This window comes from Chiloscyllium punctatum, chromosome 1 (assembly GCF_047496795.1).
Source record: "Chiloscyllium punctatum isolate Juve2018m chromosome 1, sChiPun1.3, whole genome shotgun sequence".
In the NCBI taxonomy this organism is placed as follows: domain Eukaryota; kingdom Metazoa; phylum Chordata; class Chondrichthyes; order Orectolobiformes; family Hemiscylliidae; genus Chiloscyllium; species Chiloscyllium punctatum.
The window spans coordinates 164,322,718-164,340,968 of NC_092739.1; positions in this window are offsets into that span (position 1 = coordinate 164,322,718).

The window sequence follows — 18,251 nt, forward strand, 5'->3', positions numbered from 1 at the left end:
AGTTTCACATAACTTGCCATACCTATCCCCAAGGTTCACATAACGTGCCATACCTATCTCTTGAGTTTCACATAACTTGCCATACCTAGCCCCCAAATTTCACATAACTTGCCATACCTATCTCCCAAGTTTCACATAACTTGCCATACCTATCCCATTCTTCTATTAAGTCCCTTTTGAATGGGACGTATTGATTGTACCTTTTCTTATTCTTTCACAGGATGTGGGTGTTGCTGCCTGGGCCCAGCATTTATTGCCCATCCCTAGTTGCCCCTTGAGAATGTGGGGGTGAGCTGCCTTTTTGAACTGCTGTAGTTTATCTGCTGTGGGTTGACCCACAATCCCCTTCGGGAGGGAATTCCAGGATTTTGACCCAGCGACGGTGAAGGAACGGTGATATTTTTCCAAGTCAGAGTGGGGAGTGGCTCGGAGGGGAACTTACAGGGGGTGGTGACTGGTGGAATTCTGCAGAGGCCAGTGTTGGGGCCACAGCTATTCACGTTAGAAAGTAACAAGCTGGCTGAAGGAACTGAGGGCATTGTTGTAACGGTTTTGGATGACTCAGAGATGGGGGAGGAGCAGGTAGCATTGAGGAAGTAGCATTGAGCCTGCAAAAGGACTTGGGCAGGCTCAGAGAGTGGGCAAAGAAGTGGCAGATGGAACACAATGTGGAAAAGTGTGAAGCTATGCACTTTGGAAGGAAGAATTGAGACATAGGAAAAAGTGAGGACTGCAAATACTGGAGATCAGAATTGAAAAGTATGACACTGGAAAAACACAGCAGGTCAGGCAGCATCTGAGAAGCAGGAGGCGTTTTTGGTTCGGGGGGTGGGGAAGGGGGGGTGGGGACTGAGAGGTAAGTAGGGGTGGAGGTGGTGAGGGTTGAGGTGGGGATGGGTTGGGGCTGGGGGTGAAGGTAACTGGGAATGTGATCGGTAGATGAAGGTGGGGGGGGCGGTGTGATGGTTTAGGTCAGAGCAGAGGGTGAAGCGGATAGATGGGAAGGAAGATGGACAGTTCAAGAGAGCAGATGTCAAGAATAGAGACATAGACTGTTTTCTAAATGGGGAAAGGCTTTGAAAATCTGAAGCACAAAGAGACTTGGAAGTTCCTAGTTTAGGATTCTCTTAAGGATAACATGCAGGTTCAGTTGGCAGCAGGGAAGGCAAATGCAATGCTAGCGTTCATGGATTTAGGTTTGCTCGCTGAGCTGGAAGGTTAATTTCCAGATGTTTCATCACCCTACTGGGTAACAACTTCAGTGGGCCTCCGGACGAAGCACTGTTCATGATTCCTGCTTTCTATTTATAGGTTTGGGTTTCTTTGGATTGGTGATGTCATTTCCTGTGGTGATGTCATTTCCTGTTTTTTTTTCTCAAAGGGTGGTTGTTGATAGAGTTCCGGTTGGAATATCATGCTTCTTGGAATTCTCGTGCGTGTCTCTGTTTGGCTTGTGCTAGGATGGATGTGTCGTCCCAGTCAAAGTGGTGTCCTTCCTTATCTGTATGTAAGGACACCAGTGACACAGGGTCATGTCGTTTTGTGGCTAGTTGATGTTTCATTCATTCTAAGAGGGCTAGAATACAACAGCAGAGATGTACTGAGGAGGCTGTATAAGACTCTGGTTCAGACCGCAGTTGGACTATTGCGAGCAGGTCTGGCCCCGTATCAAAGGAAGGATGTGCTGGCATTGGAGAGAGCCCAGAGGAGGTTCACAGGAATGATCCCAGGGATGAAGGGCTTGTCATATAAGGAGCGCCTGAGGAGTCTGGGTCTGTACTCGATGGGGTTTAAAAGGATGGGGGAGGGAGGAATCTCATTGGAACGTACAGAATACTGAGAGGCCTGGACAGAGTGGATGTGGAGAAGATGTTTCCACGAATAGGAGAGACTAGGACCTGAGGGCACGGCCTCAGAGTGAGGGGATGATCCTTTCAAACGGAGATGAGGAGGAATTTCTTCAGCCAGAGAGTGGGGAATCTGTGGAACACATTGCCACAGAGGGCTGTAGTCAATGAGTGTGTTAAGACAGAGATAAATAGGGTCTTGATTAATAAGGTGTTCAAGGGTTACAGGGAGAAGGCAGGAGAATAGGGTTGAGAAACATATCAGCCATGATCAAATGTTGGAGCAGACTCAATGGGCCAAACGGCCTAATTTTGCTCCTACATCGTTTGGTCTTAGCACTGCAGAAGAACCACTAGCCTTGTAAAAGCCTACAAATCCAGATTCCCAACAGCAGCATCGTCTCCCAAGATTAACATCCGAGCACCAGAGAGTGAATCAATCAAAAACAATAATGCTGGGCAGTACGCGTTCGTTAATGTACCTCAATCTTAACACCCTGAAGCAGCCACACTACCCAGAGGTCACCCAGCGGGCAGGCACTCCCTGGAGGTCAGCGGAATCGGCTCAGTATTGTCCTCAAAGCATCCCTGACCAGATCAAGCAGCCCCCAGCCACCTGTGGGCAACACTTCCAGGAAGGCACCAAACACATCAGAACATTTCTTCAGGACAGTCACAGTCAAGGTACAAACCTCAATCTACCCAACCCTTCCAGCTCCAGCTGCCTGCATGTGGCAGACACTACTACTCAAGCGTTCGACTTAGCAGCTGTCTCAGACCCAGAGGGGGGCGTTTGTCTGCTTGGAGATCAGCAGTGAATGAGGTGCTGCAGGAGTCAGTGTTGGGTCAGCAACTGTTCATGATATATATAAATGACTTGGAAGAGGAGATCGAGTGTAACTTATCCAAGTTTGCTGATGACTCTACATTGAGTGGAAAGGCAAACTGTGCAGAGGATGTGGAGGGTCTGCAGAGACATTTAGACAGGAGAAGTAAGTGAGAGTCACAAAGTGCGGTGCTGATAAAGCACAACCAGTCAGGCAGCATCCAGGGAGCAGAAGAATCGGTGGTTAGAGCAGAAGCTCTTCATCAGGAATTTCTCCCAGGTTCAGTGAGTGGGCAAGGGTCTGGCAGATGGAGGACAATGTTGGTAAGTGTGAGGTGATCCACTTTGGAAGTTACACTGGTAGATCAGAGTATAATTGAAATGTTGTGCAGAGGGACTTAGGAGTGCTCATACATGAATCGCTAAAAGTTGATTTGCAGATACAACAGGTATCAGGAAGGCAAACGGAATATTGGCTTTCATTGCTAGAGGGATTGAATTTAAGAGCAGGGAGGTTCTGCTGCAATTGTACAAGGTGTTGGTGAGGCCGCACCTGGAGTATTGTTTGCAGTTCTGGTCTCATTACTTGAGGAAGGATACACTGACTTTGGAGGTGGTGCAGAGGAAGTTCACCAGGTTGATTCCGGAGATGAGGGGGTTACCCTGTGAGGAGAGGTTGAGCTGCCCTGGGACTGTACTCGCTAGAATTTAGAAGAATGAGTGGGGATCTTACAGAAACATATAAAATGATGGAAGGGATAGAGAAGATAAAGGCAGGCAAGTTGTTTCCGCTGGTGGGTGAGACTCGGATTAGGGGCCATGGCCTCAAGATTATAGGGAATGGATTTAGGACAAAGATGAGGAGGAACTGCTTTTCCCAGAGAGTAGGGAATCTATGGAATTCTCTGCCCCAGGAAGCAGGAGAGGCAGCTTCATTAAATATATTCAAGACACAGTTGGGTGGGGTTTTGCACGGTAGAGGAATTAAGGATTATGGGGATGATGCAGGTTGGAGGAACTGAGACGATGGATTGATCAGCCATGATCTTAATGAATGGTGGACCAGGCTCGATGGGCCAAATCGCCTACTCCTGCTTCTATGACAATACTAGACTAATCTTGAGGGACTGCCTCAAAAGATGAGGATGAGGGAGAAGACCTGTCTCCAGTCTACTGTCACCCAGCAATCTGTGCCTTGATGCATTCTTAATCTCAGAAGAATTCCCTAAAACCTTTAACTTGTTTTATGAGAGTAATAGAGTCATGCAGCACAGAAACAAACATTTTGGTCCAACTTGTCCATGCCAACCATTTTCACAAACTAAACTAGTTCTGTTTGCTTGCATTTGGCTCATATCCCTCTAAACAAAGAACAAAGAACGATACAGCACAGGAACAGGCCCTTCAGCCCTCCAGTCCTGCACTGACACATTTTACCCTCCCACACTAAAACTGTCTTCCCTTACAGAATCGATACCCCTCTATTTCCTTTCTGTTCATGTATTGGTCCAGGTGCTTCTTGAATGCAGCTATTCTGTCTACTTCCGCCACCCCCACTGGCAGCTCGTGCCAGGCACTCACCACCCTTTGTGTGAAAACCTGCCTCCCACATCTCTTTTAAACTTCACCCCTCGTATCTTGTGTCCCCGAATAACTGACCCCTCCACCCTGGGAAAAAGCCTCACACTTTCCACTCTATCCATGCCATTCGCAATCTTATAAACTTCTATCAGGTCACCCCGCAACCTCTTGTGTTCTAATGAATACAAACCTAGTCTATCTAACCTTTCTTCAAAGTATCATGCTGCAGTTGTATAAGACTCTGGTGCGGCCACATCTGGAATATTGTGTGCAGTTTTGGTCGCCATACTATAGGAAGGATGTTGAGGCACTGGAACGGGTGCAGAGGAGGTTTACCAGGATGTTGCCTGGTATGGTAGGAAGATCCTATGAGGAAAGGCTGAGGCACTTGGGGTTGTTTTCATTGGAGAAAAGAAGGTTTAGGGGTGACTTGATAGAGGTGTACAAGATAATTAGAGGGTTAGATAGGGTTGACAGTGAGAACCTTTTTCCACATATGGAGTCAGCTATTACAAGGGGGCATAGCTTTAAATTAAGGGGGGGTTAATATAGGACTGATGTTAGGGGTAGGTTCTTCACTCAGCGAGTCGTAAGTTCATGGAATGCCCTGCCAGTAGCAGTGGTGGACTCTCCCTCTTTATGGGTATTTAAGCGGGCATTGGATAGGTATATGGAGGATAGTGGGTTAGTGTAGGTTAGGTGGGCTTTGATCGGCGCAACATCGAGGGCCGAAGGGCCTGTACTGCGCTGTATTCTTCTATGTTCTATGTTCTATGTTCTAAAGTCCCCCATATCAGGCAACATCCTTGTAAACCTTTTCTGTACCCTCTCCAAAGTGTCCACATCCTTCTGATAGTGTGGTGATAGAACTGTATGCAATATTCCAAGTGAGGGCCTAATTAAATTCTATAAAGCTGCAGAATAACTTCTACCCCAAGCCCCTTCTAATGAAGTCAAGCGCGCCATAAACCTTTGTTAAAACTACCTTATCTCCCTGCACTGCCAACTTCAGTGATCTGTGGGCCTGCACACCCAGATTCCTCTGTATATCAATACTCCTCAGGGTTCTTCACTGTATAATTTCCACCTGTGCTTGACCTTCCAAAATGCAGCACTTCACATTTGTCTGGATTAAACTCCATCTGCCATTTTTCTGCCCATGCCTCCAACTGATATATATCCTGCTGTATCATCTGACAATCCTCCTGACTACCTGCAACTCCTCCAATCTTTGTATTGTCCACAAACTTACTAAGTAGACCAGCTACGTTTTGCTCCAAACCATTTATGTGAATCACAAACAGCAGAGTTCCCAGCACTGATCCCTGGGGAACCTCACCAGTCACAGTAGCCCCCTTCCGCCCCCCCATTTGGAAAAGTATCCTTCCACCACTACCTTCTGTCCCCTATGACTAAGGCAGTTCTGTATCCATCTTGCTGGCTCATTCCTGACACCATGGGACTTCACCTTTTGTACCATGAGGGACTTTGCTAAAGGTGTTACTGAAGTCCACGTAGACAACATCAATCGCTTTTCCCTCATCAATCATCTTTGTTACCTCCTCAAAAAGCTCCAACCAAGTTAGTGAGCCATGACTATCCCCCAGCCCCTGCATATCACCGTGCTGTCAGTCACGAATAAGCCCATTTGCTTCTAAATTCATATAGACCTTCTCCCTGAGAATCTTTTACAATAATTTTACTACCACTGATGGGATGGTCCCAGGATTATCTCTGCCACCCTTCTGAAACAGTGGGACAACATTAACTATTCTCCAATCCTCTGGGATCTCACTGCGGTCAAAGAGGACACAAAGTTGTCTGTCAATGCTCCAGCAATTTGTCCTCTTATTACCCTCAATATTCTGGGATAGATCCCATCAGGACCTGGGGACTTATCTATCTTAATACCTTTTAAGACACACAACACCTCTTCTGTTTTAGTAGCAACTTGGCTTAGAAATTGGACACTCCCTTCCATACGATCATCCTCCACCAATTCCTTCCCATTTGGTGCAAACTGACACAAAATATTTGTTTAGGACCTCATCTCCCTCTTTTGGTTCCACCCGTAGATTCTGTCCTTCATCCGTGAGTGGGCCAACCCTTTCCCTGGCTACCGTCTTGTTTTTTTATATCTAGATATAAAGCCGAGGGATTCTCCTTCATCCTTTTTGCTAATGCCTTTTCATGACCCCTTTAAACTTGTCTAATTCCTTGTTTAAGTTCTTTCCTACTTTCCTTATATACTTCTACAACTCTGTAAATTCTCATCTTCCTAGACCTTACATATGTTTCCTTTTTCTTTTTGACCAAGATCATCCAAGGTTAAACCTTGCCTGTTCATGTAGCAATCCCAATGTTTTTTTAAAAGTTGTAACTGTACCTGCATCTATCACTTCCTCTGGCAGGTCATCCCACATACTCGCGATCCTCTGCATGAAAATATTGCCTCTCAGATCCGTTTTAAATCTTTTCCCTCTCACCTTCAAATTATGCCCCTCTAGCTTTGAACTTCCCTACCCTGGAGAAAAGACCGCTGCTATTCACCTTATCTATGTCCCTCATGATTCTGTGAACCTCCATAAGGTCACCCCTTATGGAAAACATGTCTCAGCCTATCCACATAGCCCAAACTCTCCAGTCCCGGACACAACCTTGTAAATCTTTTCTGCACCCTTTACAACCTAATAATATTTTTCCTGTAGCAGGGCAACCAGAAGTGGCCTCACCAATGCCTTTTACAACCTCAACATGGCACTCCAACTCCTGTACTGAATGGTCTGACCAATGAAGGAAAGCATGCTTGGGGGAGGATATGGGCTAGTGGTAATTAGATTAGATTAGATTACTTACAGTGTGGAAACAGGCCCTTCGGCCCCACAAGTCCACACCAACCCACCGAAGCGCAACCCACCCAGAGCCATTCCCCTACATTTACCTCTTCACCTAACACTACAGGCAATTTAGCTTGGCCAATTCACCTAACCTGTACATTTTTAGACTGTGGGAGGAAACCCACGCAGACACGGGGAGAATGTGCAAACTCCACAGAGAGAGTCGCCTGAGGCGGGAATTGAACCTGAGTCCCTGGCACTGTGAGGCAGCAGTGCTTGCCACTATGCCGCCCACTAATCCAGGTAATGCTCTAGGGACCTGGTTTTGAATCCTGCCATGGTGGAACTTGAATTCAATTTAAGAACAAAACTGGAATTAAGGGTCCACTGTTGACCATGAAACCTTTGCTGATTGTTGGAAAAACCCATCTGGTTCACAAGGTGGATGAGCTTGAGGCTCTTTTGGAAATTGGCAGATACGATATTGTGGGGATAACTGAGACGTGGCTTCATGGGGACAGGGCCTGGGAAATGAATATTCAAGGCTACATGTGTTATCGTAAGGATAGACTGACGGGCAGAGGGGGTGGGGTGGCCTTGTTGGTAAGGGAGGATATTCAGTCCCTTGCGCGGGCGGACCTAGAGTCAGGGGATGTAGAGTCAGTGTGGATAGAGCTTCGAAACACTAAGGGTAAAAAGACCCTCATGGGAGTCATCTACAGGCCCCCAAACAGTAGTCTGGATGTTGGAGGTAAGTTGAATCAGGAGCTGAAATTGGCTTGTCGCAAAGATGTTACTACAGTTGTTATGGGGGATTTTAACATGCAGGTAGACTGGGAGAATCAGGATGGTATCGGGCCTCAAGAAAGAGACTTTGTGGAGTGCCTCAGAGATGGATTTTTAGTGCAGCTGGTGCTGGAGCCGACCAGGGATAAGGCGATTCTGGATCTGGTATTGTGTAACGAACCAGAATTGGTCAGTGACCTCGAAGTGAAGGAGCCATTGGGAAGTAGTGACCATAATACAATAAGCTTCAATCTGCAATTTGAGAGGGAGTGGGTACAATCTGAAGTGACAATATTTCAGTTGAATAAAGGGAAATATGGAGCTATGAGGGAGCAACTGGCCAAAGTTCAATGGTTTAATACCTTAACAGGGAAGACCGTGGAGGAACAATGGCAGATATTTCTGTGTATAATGCAGAAGATGCAGGATCAGTTCATTCCTAAAAGGAAGAAAGATCCCAGGAGGAGACATGGGCGGCCGTGGCTGACAAGGGAAGTAAAGAAACATATAAGGTTAAAAGAGAAAAAGTATAACTTAGCGAAGATAAGCGGGAAAACGGAGGACTGGGAAGCTTTTAAAGAACAACAGAGGATTAGTAAGAAGGAAATACGCAGAGAAAAAATGAGGTACGAAGGTAAACTGGCCAAGAATATAAAGGAGGATAGTAAAAGCTTTTTTAGGTATGTCCAAGGCAAAAAAATGGTTAGGACAAAAATTGGGCCCTTGAAGACAGAAGCAGGGGAATATATTACTGGGAACGAAGAAATGGCAGAGGAATTAAATGGGTACTTCAGATCTGTGTTCACTGGGGAAGACACAAGCAATCTCCCTGAGGTAACAGTGGCTGAAGGACCTGAACTTAAGGGAATTTCTATTTGCCAGGATTTGGTGTTGGAGAGACTGTTAGGTCTGAAGGTTGATAAGTCTCCGGGACCTGATGGCCTGCATCCCAGGGTACTGAAGGAGGTGGCTCGGGAAATCGTGGATGCGCTGGTGATTATTTTCCAGAGTTCAATAGAATCGGGGTTGGTTCCTGAGGATTGGAGGGCGGCTAATGTTGTGCCACTTTTTAAGAAGGGTGGGCGGGAGAAAGCAGGAAATTATAGACCAGTTAGTCTGACCTCAGTGGTGGGAAAGATGCTGGAGTCTATTATAAAGGATGAAATTACGGCACATCTGGATAATAGTAACAGGATAGGACAGAGTCAGCATGGATTTATGAAGGGGAAATCATGCTTGACTAATCTTCTTGAATTTTTTGAGGATGTAACTCGGAAGATGGACGAGGGAGATCCAGTGGATGTAGTGTACCTGGACTTTCAGAAAGCTTTTGATAAAGTCCCACACAAGAGGTTAGTGAGTAAAATTAGGGCGCACGGGATTGGGGGCAAAGTACTAGATTGGATAGAGAATTGGTTGGCTAACAGGAAACAAAGGGTAGTGATTAACGGCTCCATTTCGAAATGGCAGGCAGTGACCAGTGGGGTACCGCAGGGATCCGTGCTGGGACCGCAGCTTTTTACAATATATGTAAATGATATAGAAGATGGTATCAGCAATAACATTAGCAAATTTGCTGATGACACAAAGCTAGGTGGTAGGGTGAAATGTGATGAGGATGTTAGGGGATTACAGGGTGACCTGGACAAGTTAGGTGAGTGGGCAGATGCATGGCAGATGCAGTTTAATGTGGATAAATGTCTGGTTATCCACTTTGGTGGCAAGAACAGGAAGGCAGATTACTACCTCAATGGTATCAAATTAGGTAAAGGGGCTGTTCAGAGAGATCTGGGTGTTCTTGTCCACCAGTCAATGAAGGCAAGCATGCAGGTACAGCAGGTCGTGAAGAAGGCTAATAGCATGCTGGCCTTCATAACAAGAGGGATTGAGTATAGAAGCAAAGAGGTGCTTCTGCAGCTGTACAGGGCCCTGGTGAGACCACACCTGGAGTACTGTGTACAGTTCTGGTCTCCAAATTTGAGGAAAGACATTCTGGCTATTGAGGGAGTGCAGCGTAGGTTCACGAGGTCAATTCCTGGAATGGCAGGATTGCCTTACACGGAAAGACTGAAGCGACTGAGCTTGTATACCCTTGAGTTTAGAAGACTGAGAGGGGATCTGATTGAAACGTATAGGCTTATGAAAGGACTGGACACTCTGGCAGGAGGGAACATATTTCCGTTGATGGGGGAGTGCCGAACCAGAGGACACAACTTAAAAATACGGGGTAGACCATTTAGGACAGAGATGAGGAGAAACTACTTCACACAGAGAGTGGTGGCTGTGTGGAATGCTCTGCCCCAGAGGGCAGTGGAGGCCCAGTCTCTGGATTCTTTTAAGAAAGAATTGGATAGAGCTCTTAAAGATAGTGGAGTCAAGGGGTATGGAGATAAGGCTGGAACAGGATACTAATTAGGAATGATCAGCCATGATCATATTGAATGGCGGTGCAGGCTCGAAGGGCAGAATGGCCTACTCCTGCATCTATTTCTATTGTCTATTGTCTATTGTCTATTGTCTATTGAAAGACCTTTAGGGAAGGAAGCTGCCATCCTTCCCTGGTCTGGCCTACATGGGACTCCAGACCAACAGCACTGTGGTTGACTCTTAACTACCGTCTGGGCAATTAGGGATGGGCAATAAATGCTGGCCTAGCCAGTGACATCATTATCCCATGAATGATTTTTTAAAAAATGCTGAGCACCTTCTTCAAGTAAATCTCAATTCTCGATCAATACTGCTTCCTCAGTTATGCCAGAACTTGCTAATGTATCTCCATCGCACCAGAGCAGCATTTAACATTCTTCCAAGAACCAAAGCTTGAAGCTTCACTAATTAAGGGCTGATACAATTTAACGCTGAATAAAGCGAGGGCTTGTGTCGTGATTTCACGCCACTTAACTCTGAATAGGCAACTTTGTTATTGCTGCAAAGAATCAGTCTCTCTTGCAACAATAAGTCACAGCACATGACATTGCTGTCAGAGTCCCCATCTGTGTCAATACGATGAGATACAAGGAACAATTTGGTCAGCTTTGAGATTTGGAAACACAGTTTGGAGACTTTATAAATAAAGGCAAGATCTTTCTAACAAGAAAGAACATAAACCCAGAATAATATTCTCCCGATTGGGCTTGACCAGTACTTGATGTGGAGGGTCATCAGCGATGTGAAGGGCATGTATTGTACTGGATTTCAGCAATAAACCTTGAGTATGATTAACCACCAAGCACAAGGTTAGAAGGAAGGGTGTGGGAGGACAGGTTCCTGGAACATGATACAAAGCAGTCAGCTGCACAAGGATTGGATCAAAACAGTTTCTTTACACAGCGAGAATGCACTGTCTTGAGAGTGTCATTCTCACATTCAAAAGGGAAATGGATAATTATCAGCAGGGAAGCATTTGCAGCCCAATGGGAAAAGGACGGGGTAAGGGAGACGATCAGGGTGAACCTTGTAAAGAGTCAGCATAGAGGTAATGGGTTGAATGTCCACCTTCTTTGCTATAACAATTCCACAATTCAGTGAAAGGGCTGGGATGATTCCTTTCACAGACAAGTAATCATCCCAGCCAGTTTCAAGGAGGGTATCGGGAGATATTGCCTGTATCTAACCCCATGCTGGCCATGTCCTGGGAGTGTTTGAAGGGGACAGTGTAGAGAGAGCTTTACCCTCTATCTAACCCTATGTTGCCCCTGTCCTAGGAGTGTTTAATGGGGACAGTGTAGAGGACGCTTTACTCTGTATCTAACCCCCTGCTGTCCCTGTCCTGGGAGTGTTTGATGGGGACAGTGTAGAGGGAGCTTTACTCTGTATCTAACCCCCTGCTGTCCCTGTCTTGGGAGTGTTTGAAGGGGACAGTGTAGAGAGAGCTATACCCTGTATCTAACCCTGTGTTGCCCCTGTCCTGGGGGTGTTTGATGGGGACAGTGTAGAGAGAGCTTTACTCTGTATCTAACCCTATGTTGCCCCTGTCCTGGGAGTGTTTAATGGGGACAGTGTAGAGAGATCTCTACCCTGTATCTTACCCTGTGTTGCCCCTGTCCTGGGAGTGTTTAATGGGGGACAGTGTAGAGGTAGCTTTACCCTCTATCTAACCCCATGCTGTCCCTGTCCTGGGAGTGTTTGATAAGGACAGTATAGAGAGCGCTTTACTCTGTATCTAACTCCCTGCTGTCCCTGTCCTAGGAGTGTTTGATGGGGACAATGTAGAGAGATCTTTACCCTGTATCTAACCCTGTGTTGCCCCTGTCCTGGGAGTGTTTAATGGGGGACAGTGAAGAGAGAGCTTTACTCTGTATCTAACCCTGTGCTGTCCCTGTCCTGGGAGTGTTTGATGGGGACAGTGTAGAGAGAGCTTTACTCTGTATCTAACCCTGTGTTGCCCCTGTCCTGGGAGTGTTTAATGGGGGACAGTGAAGAGAGAGCTTTACTCTGTATATAACCCCCTGCTGTCCCTGTCCTGGGAGTGTTTGATGGGGACAGTGTAGAGAGAGCTTTACTCTGTATCTAACCCTGTGTTGCCCCTGTCCTGGGAGTGTTTAATGGGGGACAGTGAAGAGAGAGCTTTACTCTGTATATAACCCCCTGCTGTCCCTGTCCTGGGAGTGTTTGATGGGGACAGTGTAGAGAGAGCTTTACTCTGTATCTAACCCTGTGTTGCCCCTGTCCTGGGAGTGTTTAATGGGGGACAGTGAAGAGAGAGCTTTACTCTGTATATAACCCCCTGCTGTCCCTGTCCTGGGAGTGTTTGATGGGGACAGTGTAGAGAGAGCTTTACTCTGTATCTAACCCTGTGTTGCCCCTGTCCTGGGAGTGTTTAATGGGGGACAGTGAAGAGAGAGCTTTACTCTGTATATAACCCCCTGCTGTCCCTGTCCTGGGAGTGTTTGATGGGGACAGTGTAGAGAGAGCTTTACCCTCTATCTAACCCCCTGCTGTCCCTGTCCTGGGAGTGTTTGATGGGGGACAGTGAAGAGAGAGCTTTACTCTGTATCTAACCCCCTGCTGTCCCTGTCCTGGGAGTGTTTGATGGGGGACAGTGTAGAGGGAGCTTTACTCTGTATCTAACCCCCTGCTGTCCCTGTCCTGGGAGTGTTTGATGGGGACAGTGTAGAGAGAGCTTTACTCTGTATCTAACCCCCTGCTGTCCCTGTCCTGGGAGTGTTTGATGGGGACAGTGTAGAGGGAGCTTTACTCTGTATCTAACCCCCTGCTGTCCCTGTCCTGGGAGTGTTTGATGGGGACAGTGTAAAGTGAATGTGAATTGATATCTAACACAAGTTTTGCCCAATCTTACTCTGACACATCGTGAAACCATACAATCAGGGAAATGTTTCAGCTGAAGGCCATTAGGCCCATCATGAACGCTACATGAAAGTATCCAATTCTCAGTGTAAATGAGCATCCGCCCAGTAACGTTAGAAGAATTCATTAGAAGAGTCCAGAATGTTTTTGGTCTGACCAGGGTCACACAAGTTGCATTAACGGGACAGTGATTAATGCAGGAAGCTGTGCATTGAGGCTGCTCGTGGATATAAATGACCCTTTTAGGGAAACTGGAGGGTGGTCTGATGACTGAAAACAAAACATTGAAGTATTAAGGCAGGACATAGAATGTCTTTGGACAAACATTCTTCCCCCTGTCTGTACAGTGCAGGAAACTGAACACAAAACATGACCAAACTATCCATCGCTCACAGTCAGCACATTGGAGCTGGTGTTTGAGATCAAATTTCACTGGAGTCTGTGACATGAATGGTGCAAACCATCATCATACAGGAGCGAAATCTGTAACAATTAGGGCCATTAACGTCAAGTGAACACATTCCTGATTGTTCACTATTGATACAACATATAAATGGATGCGTTACACCATACGGCCATAAGATACAAGAGCAGAATTAGACCATTCGACCCATCGAGTCTGCACCACCATGGCTAATGCAGTTCTCAATCCTATTCTCCTGCCTTCTCCCCATACCCTTTGATCCCCTTACCAATCAAGACCCGATCTATCTCTGTCTTAAATACACTCAATGACTTGCCCTCCCCAGCCCTCTGTGGCACTGAGTTTCACAGATTCCCCACCCTCTGGCTGAAGAAATTCCTCCTCATCTCAGTTATAAAAGGCCATCCCTTCACCCTGAGGCTGTGTCCTCAGGTCCTAGTCTCTCCTACTGGTGGAAACATCTTCTCTACACTCACTCTATCCAGGCCTCAGTATTTTGTAAGTTTCAATCAGGTTCCCCCTTCATCCTTCTAAACCCTATCAATTACAGACCTAGAGTCCACAACCACTCCTCATATGACAAACCTTTCATCTCTGGGATCATTCTGTGAACCTCCTGTGGACCACCTCCAATGCCAGCATATCCTTCCTGTTCACAATATTCCAAATGTGGCCTGACTGGAGTGTTGTATATCCTCAGCAATACATCCCCGCACTTGTATTCTAGCCCTCTTGAAATGAATGTGAACAGTGCATCATTCCTGAAAAAGGGTTCATGCCCGAAACATCGATTCTCCTGCTCCTTGGATGCTGCCTGACCTGCTGCGCTTTTCCAGCAACACATTTTTCAGCTCTGATCTCCAGCATCTGCAGTCCTCACTTTCTCCTCCAGTGCATTTACCTTCCCAACCACCAACTGAATCTGCAACTTGTGTGAAGCGTGAAGTAATTATTGTTAGCAAGAAGAATAAAAAGTTAGAGGGCAGGTCAGAGGCGAGGAATACTGTAGTGAGTAACTCACCCCCTGACTCCCCAAAGCCTGTCCACCATTTACAAGGCACAAGTCAGGAGGGTGATGGAATACTCCCCACTTGCCTGGATCGGTACAGCTCCAACAACACTCAAGAAGCTCGACACCATTGAGGACAAAGAGGCCTGGTAGTTTGGCACCACATCCAATCCCTCCAGCACTGATACTCAGTGGTAGCAGTTTGTGTATCAAGAAGATGTATGATGGTAACTCTCGAAGATTCCTCCGTCAGCACCTTCTCAACCCACCACCTCTACCACCTAGATGGGCAAAGGCAGCAGATACATGGGAACTTGGAAGAAAGGACTGATTAGGGATAGTCGATATGGCTTTGTCCGTAGGAAGTCATATCTCACTAACTTGATTAAGTTCTCTGAACGGGTGAGAAAGAAGGCTGATGAAGACAGGATGGTAAACATGATCTGTATGCAGTTAAACAAGATGTTCAACCAAGTTCCTCATGGTAGATTGGTTAGTAAGGTTAGATCATACGGAATACAGGGAGAGCTAAGCCATTCGGATACAAAATTGGCTGGAAGGTAAGAGACAGAGGGTGGTGGTAGAGGCTTGTTTTTCAGACTGGAGGCCTGTGACCAGTGGAGTGCCACAAGGATCGGTGCTGGGTCCACTACCTTTCATCATTTATATAAATGATTTGGAAATGAACATAGCAGGAATAGTCAGTAAGTTTGCAGATGACACCAAAAGTCAATGGTGTATTGGACAGCGAAGAAGGTTGTCTAAGGATACAACAGGGCCTTGATCAGATGGACCAATGGGCTGAGAAGTGGCAGATGGAATTTAATTTAAATTAATATGAGGTGCCACATTTTGAAAAGGTAAATCAGGGCAGAACTTAAATACTTAATGGTTAGGTCCTGGGGAGTGTTGCTGAACATGGAGACCTTGGAGTGCTGATGCATAGTTCCTTGAAAGTGGAGTCACAGGCAGATAGGATAGTGAAGAAAGTATTTGGCACATTTGCCTTAAATGGTAAGTGCATTTGGTATAGGAATTGAGATGTCATGTTGCGGCTGTACGGGATATTTGGTGAGGTCACTTTCACCAGACTGCATACAATTCTGGTCTCCCTGCTATAGGAAGGATGTTATGAAACTTGAGCGAGTTCAGAAAAGATCTACAAGGAAGTAGCCAGGTCTGGAGGGTTTATTTTCCCTGAAGCAACAGAGGCTAAAAGGGGTGACCTTATCGAAGTTTATAAAACCATGGTTAAGGTGAATAGCCAAGGTTTCCTTTCCCCAGGGTAAGGGAGTCCAAAACTAGAGGGCTTAGGTTTATGGTGAGAGGAGAAAGATGTAAAAGGGAAAGATTTAAGGGGTAACTCTTTCACCTAGAGGTTGGTGCATGTATGGAACGAGCTGCTGGATGAGATGGTGGAAGTTGGTACAATTACAGCATTTAAAAGGTATCTGGATGGGTCTAAGAATAGGAAGGGTTTGGAGGGATATGGGCCAGATTCTGGCAAATGGGACCAGGTCAGGTAGGGATTCTTGACTGATGTGAACAAGTTCAACCAAGGGGTCCGTTTCTGGGCTGTATGTGCTTTACCTCCTCCAAGTCATACACAACATTGTCTTGGAATTACCTTCATTCACCTGTGTCAACATCTTCACACTCCCTTCCCAACAGAACTGTGGATGGATTGAGACCCCAGAAACTGCAGGGATTCGAGCAGCAGCTCACTACCATCTTATCCAGGGCAAGTAGGGATGGGCAATAAATGCTGGATGAACCAGCGAAGCCCACATATTACAATAGAGTCGTAGCGTCATAGAGAAGTACAATGCAGAAACAGACCCTTCATCCATGCCGACCAGATATTCTAACCTAATCTAGTCCCATTTACCAGCATTTGGCTCATATCCCTCTAAACCCTTCCTATTCATATACCCATCCAGATGCTTTCCAACTGCTGTAATTGTACCAGCCTCCACCACTTCCTCTGGCAGCTCATTCCATACATGCACCACCCTCTGGCTGGTCCCTTTTAAATTTTTCCCCTCTCACCCTGAAAGTTCTGGACTCCCCAACCCCAGGGAAAAGACTTTGTCTGTTTATCCTGTCCATGCCCCTCATGATTTTACAAACCTCTATAAGGTCACCCCTCAGCCTCCGACGCTCCAGGGAAAACAGCCCCAGCCTGTTCAGCCTCTCCCTATAATTCAAATCCTCCAACCTGGGCAACATCCTTGTCAATATTTTCGGAACCCTTTCAGGTTTTTACAACATCCTTCTGATAGGAAGGAGACCAGAATTGCACACAATACTCCAAAAGCAGCTGAACCAATGTCCTGTACAGCCACAACATGACCTCCCAGCTCCTAAACTCAATGTTCTGACCAATAAAGGAAAGCAAAAATAAAACTAAAAAAAAAAGCAAGACTTTCATAACATTTATAATTAAGAAGTGCAGTCAGTTTGGTGGAGTCAAGACCTTTTCAATGGAGCAGAATCTAAAGGCAAGATGAGGTCATTGTAAATTAATACATCACATGCCAAGTATATTACTCAGCATGACTAATTAAGCAGAAATAAACTTGAATCACTAACCACTTATGAGTTTTTATCAAAAGACATTCTCACTTCCAATTTTCTCTCAGTGGTAGATGCCGCAATATTTTATTTTTATTTTTGAACATAGAATATAGAATAGAAAGTACAGTACAGGCCCTTCGACCCACGATGTTGTGCTGAGTATTTATCTTAATCTAAGATCAATCTAACCTACACACCCCTCAGTTTACTGCCATCCATGTGTTAATCCAGCAGTCGCTTAAATGTCCAGAAAGTCTCTGACTCTACTACTACCACTGGCAGTGCATTCTCTGCACTCACCACTCTCTGTGTAACGAACCTACCTCTGACACCTCTAACGAACCAACCTCTGACATCTCCCCTAAACCATCCTCCAATCATCTTAAAATTATGACCCCCCGTGAGAGCCATTTCTGCCTTGGGGAAAAGTCTCTGGCTCTCTACTCTGTCTATGCCTCTCATTACCTTGTACACCTCTATCAAGTCACCTCTCTGCCTTCGTCTCTCCAGTATGAAAAGCCTGAGCTCCCTCACCCTTTCTTCATAAGACAAGCCCTCCAATCCAGGCAGCGTCCTGATAAATCTCCTCTGTAACGTCTTTAAAGCATCTACATCCTGGCTGTAATGAGGTGACCAGAACTGGACACAATATTCCAAGTGTTGTCTACCCCAGGGTTTTACAGAACTGCAACAAAACCTCGTGACTCTGATACTCAATGTCCCTGTTAATGAAAGCCAAAACACCATATGCCTCCTTCACAACCCTATCAATTTGGATGGTAACTTTGAGGGATCAATGTACATGGATCCCATCATCCTGCTGTTCCTCCACACTGCCAAGGATCTTGTCTTTATCACTGGATCCAGCTTTCAAATTTGACCTTCTAAAATGAATCACTTCGCATTTATCCAGGTTGCGCTCCATCCACCACTTCTCAGCCCAGCTCTGCACCCTGTCAGTCATGTTGAATTTTGTTGAATCATGGGATATGAACCAGGCTGGGTGAGGCCAGCATTGTTGCCCCATCTCTAGTTGCCCTTGAGAAGGTGTGGTGAG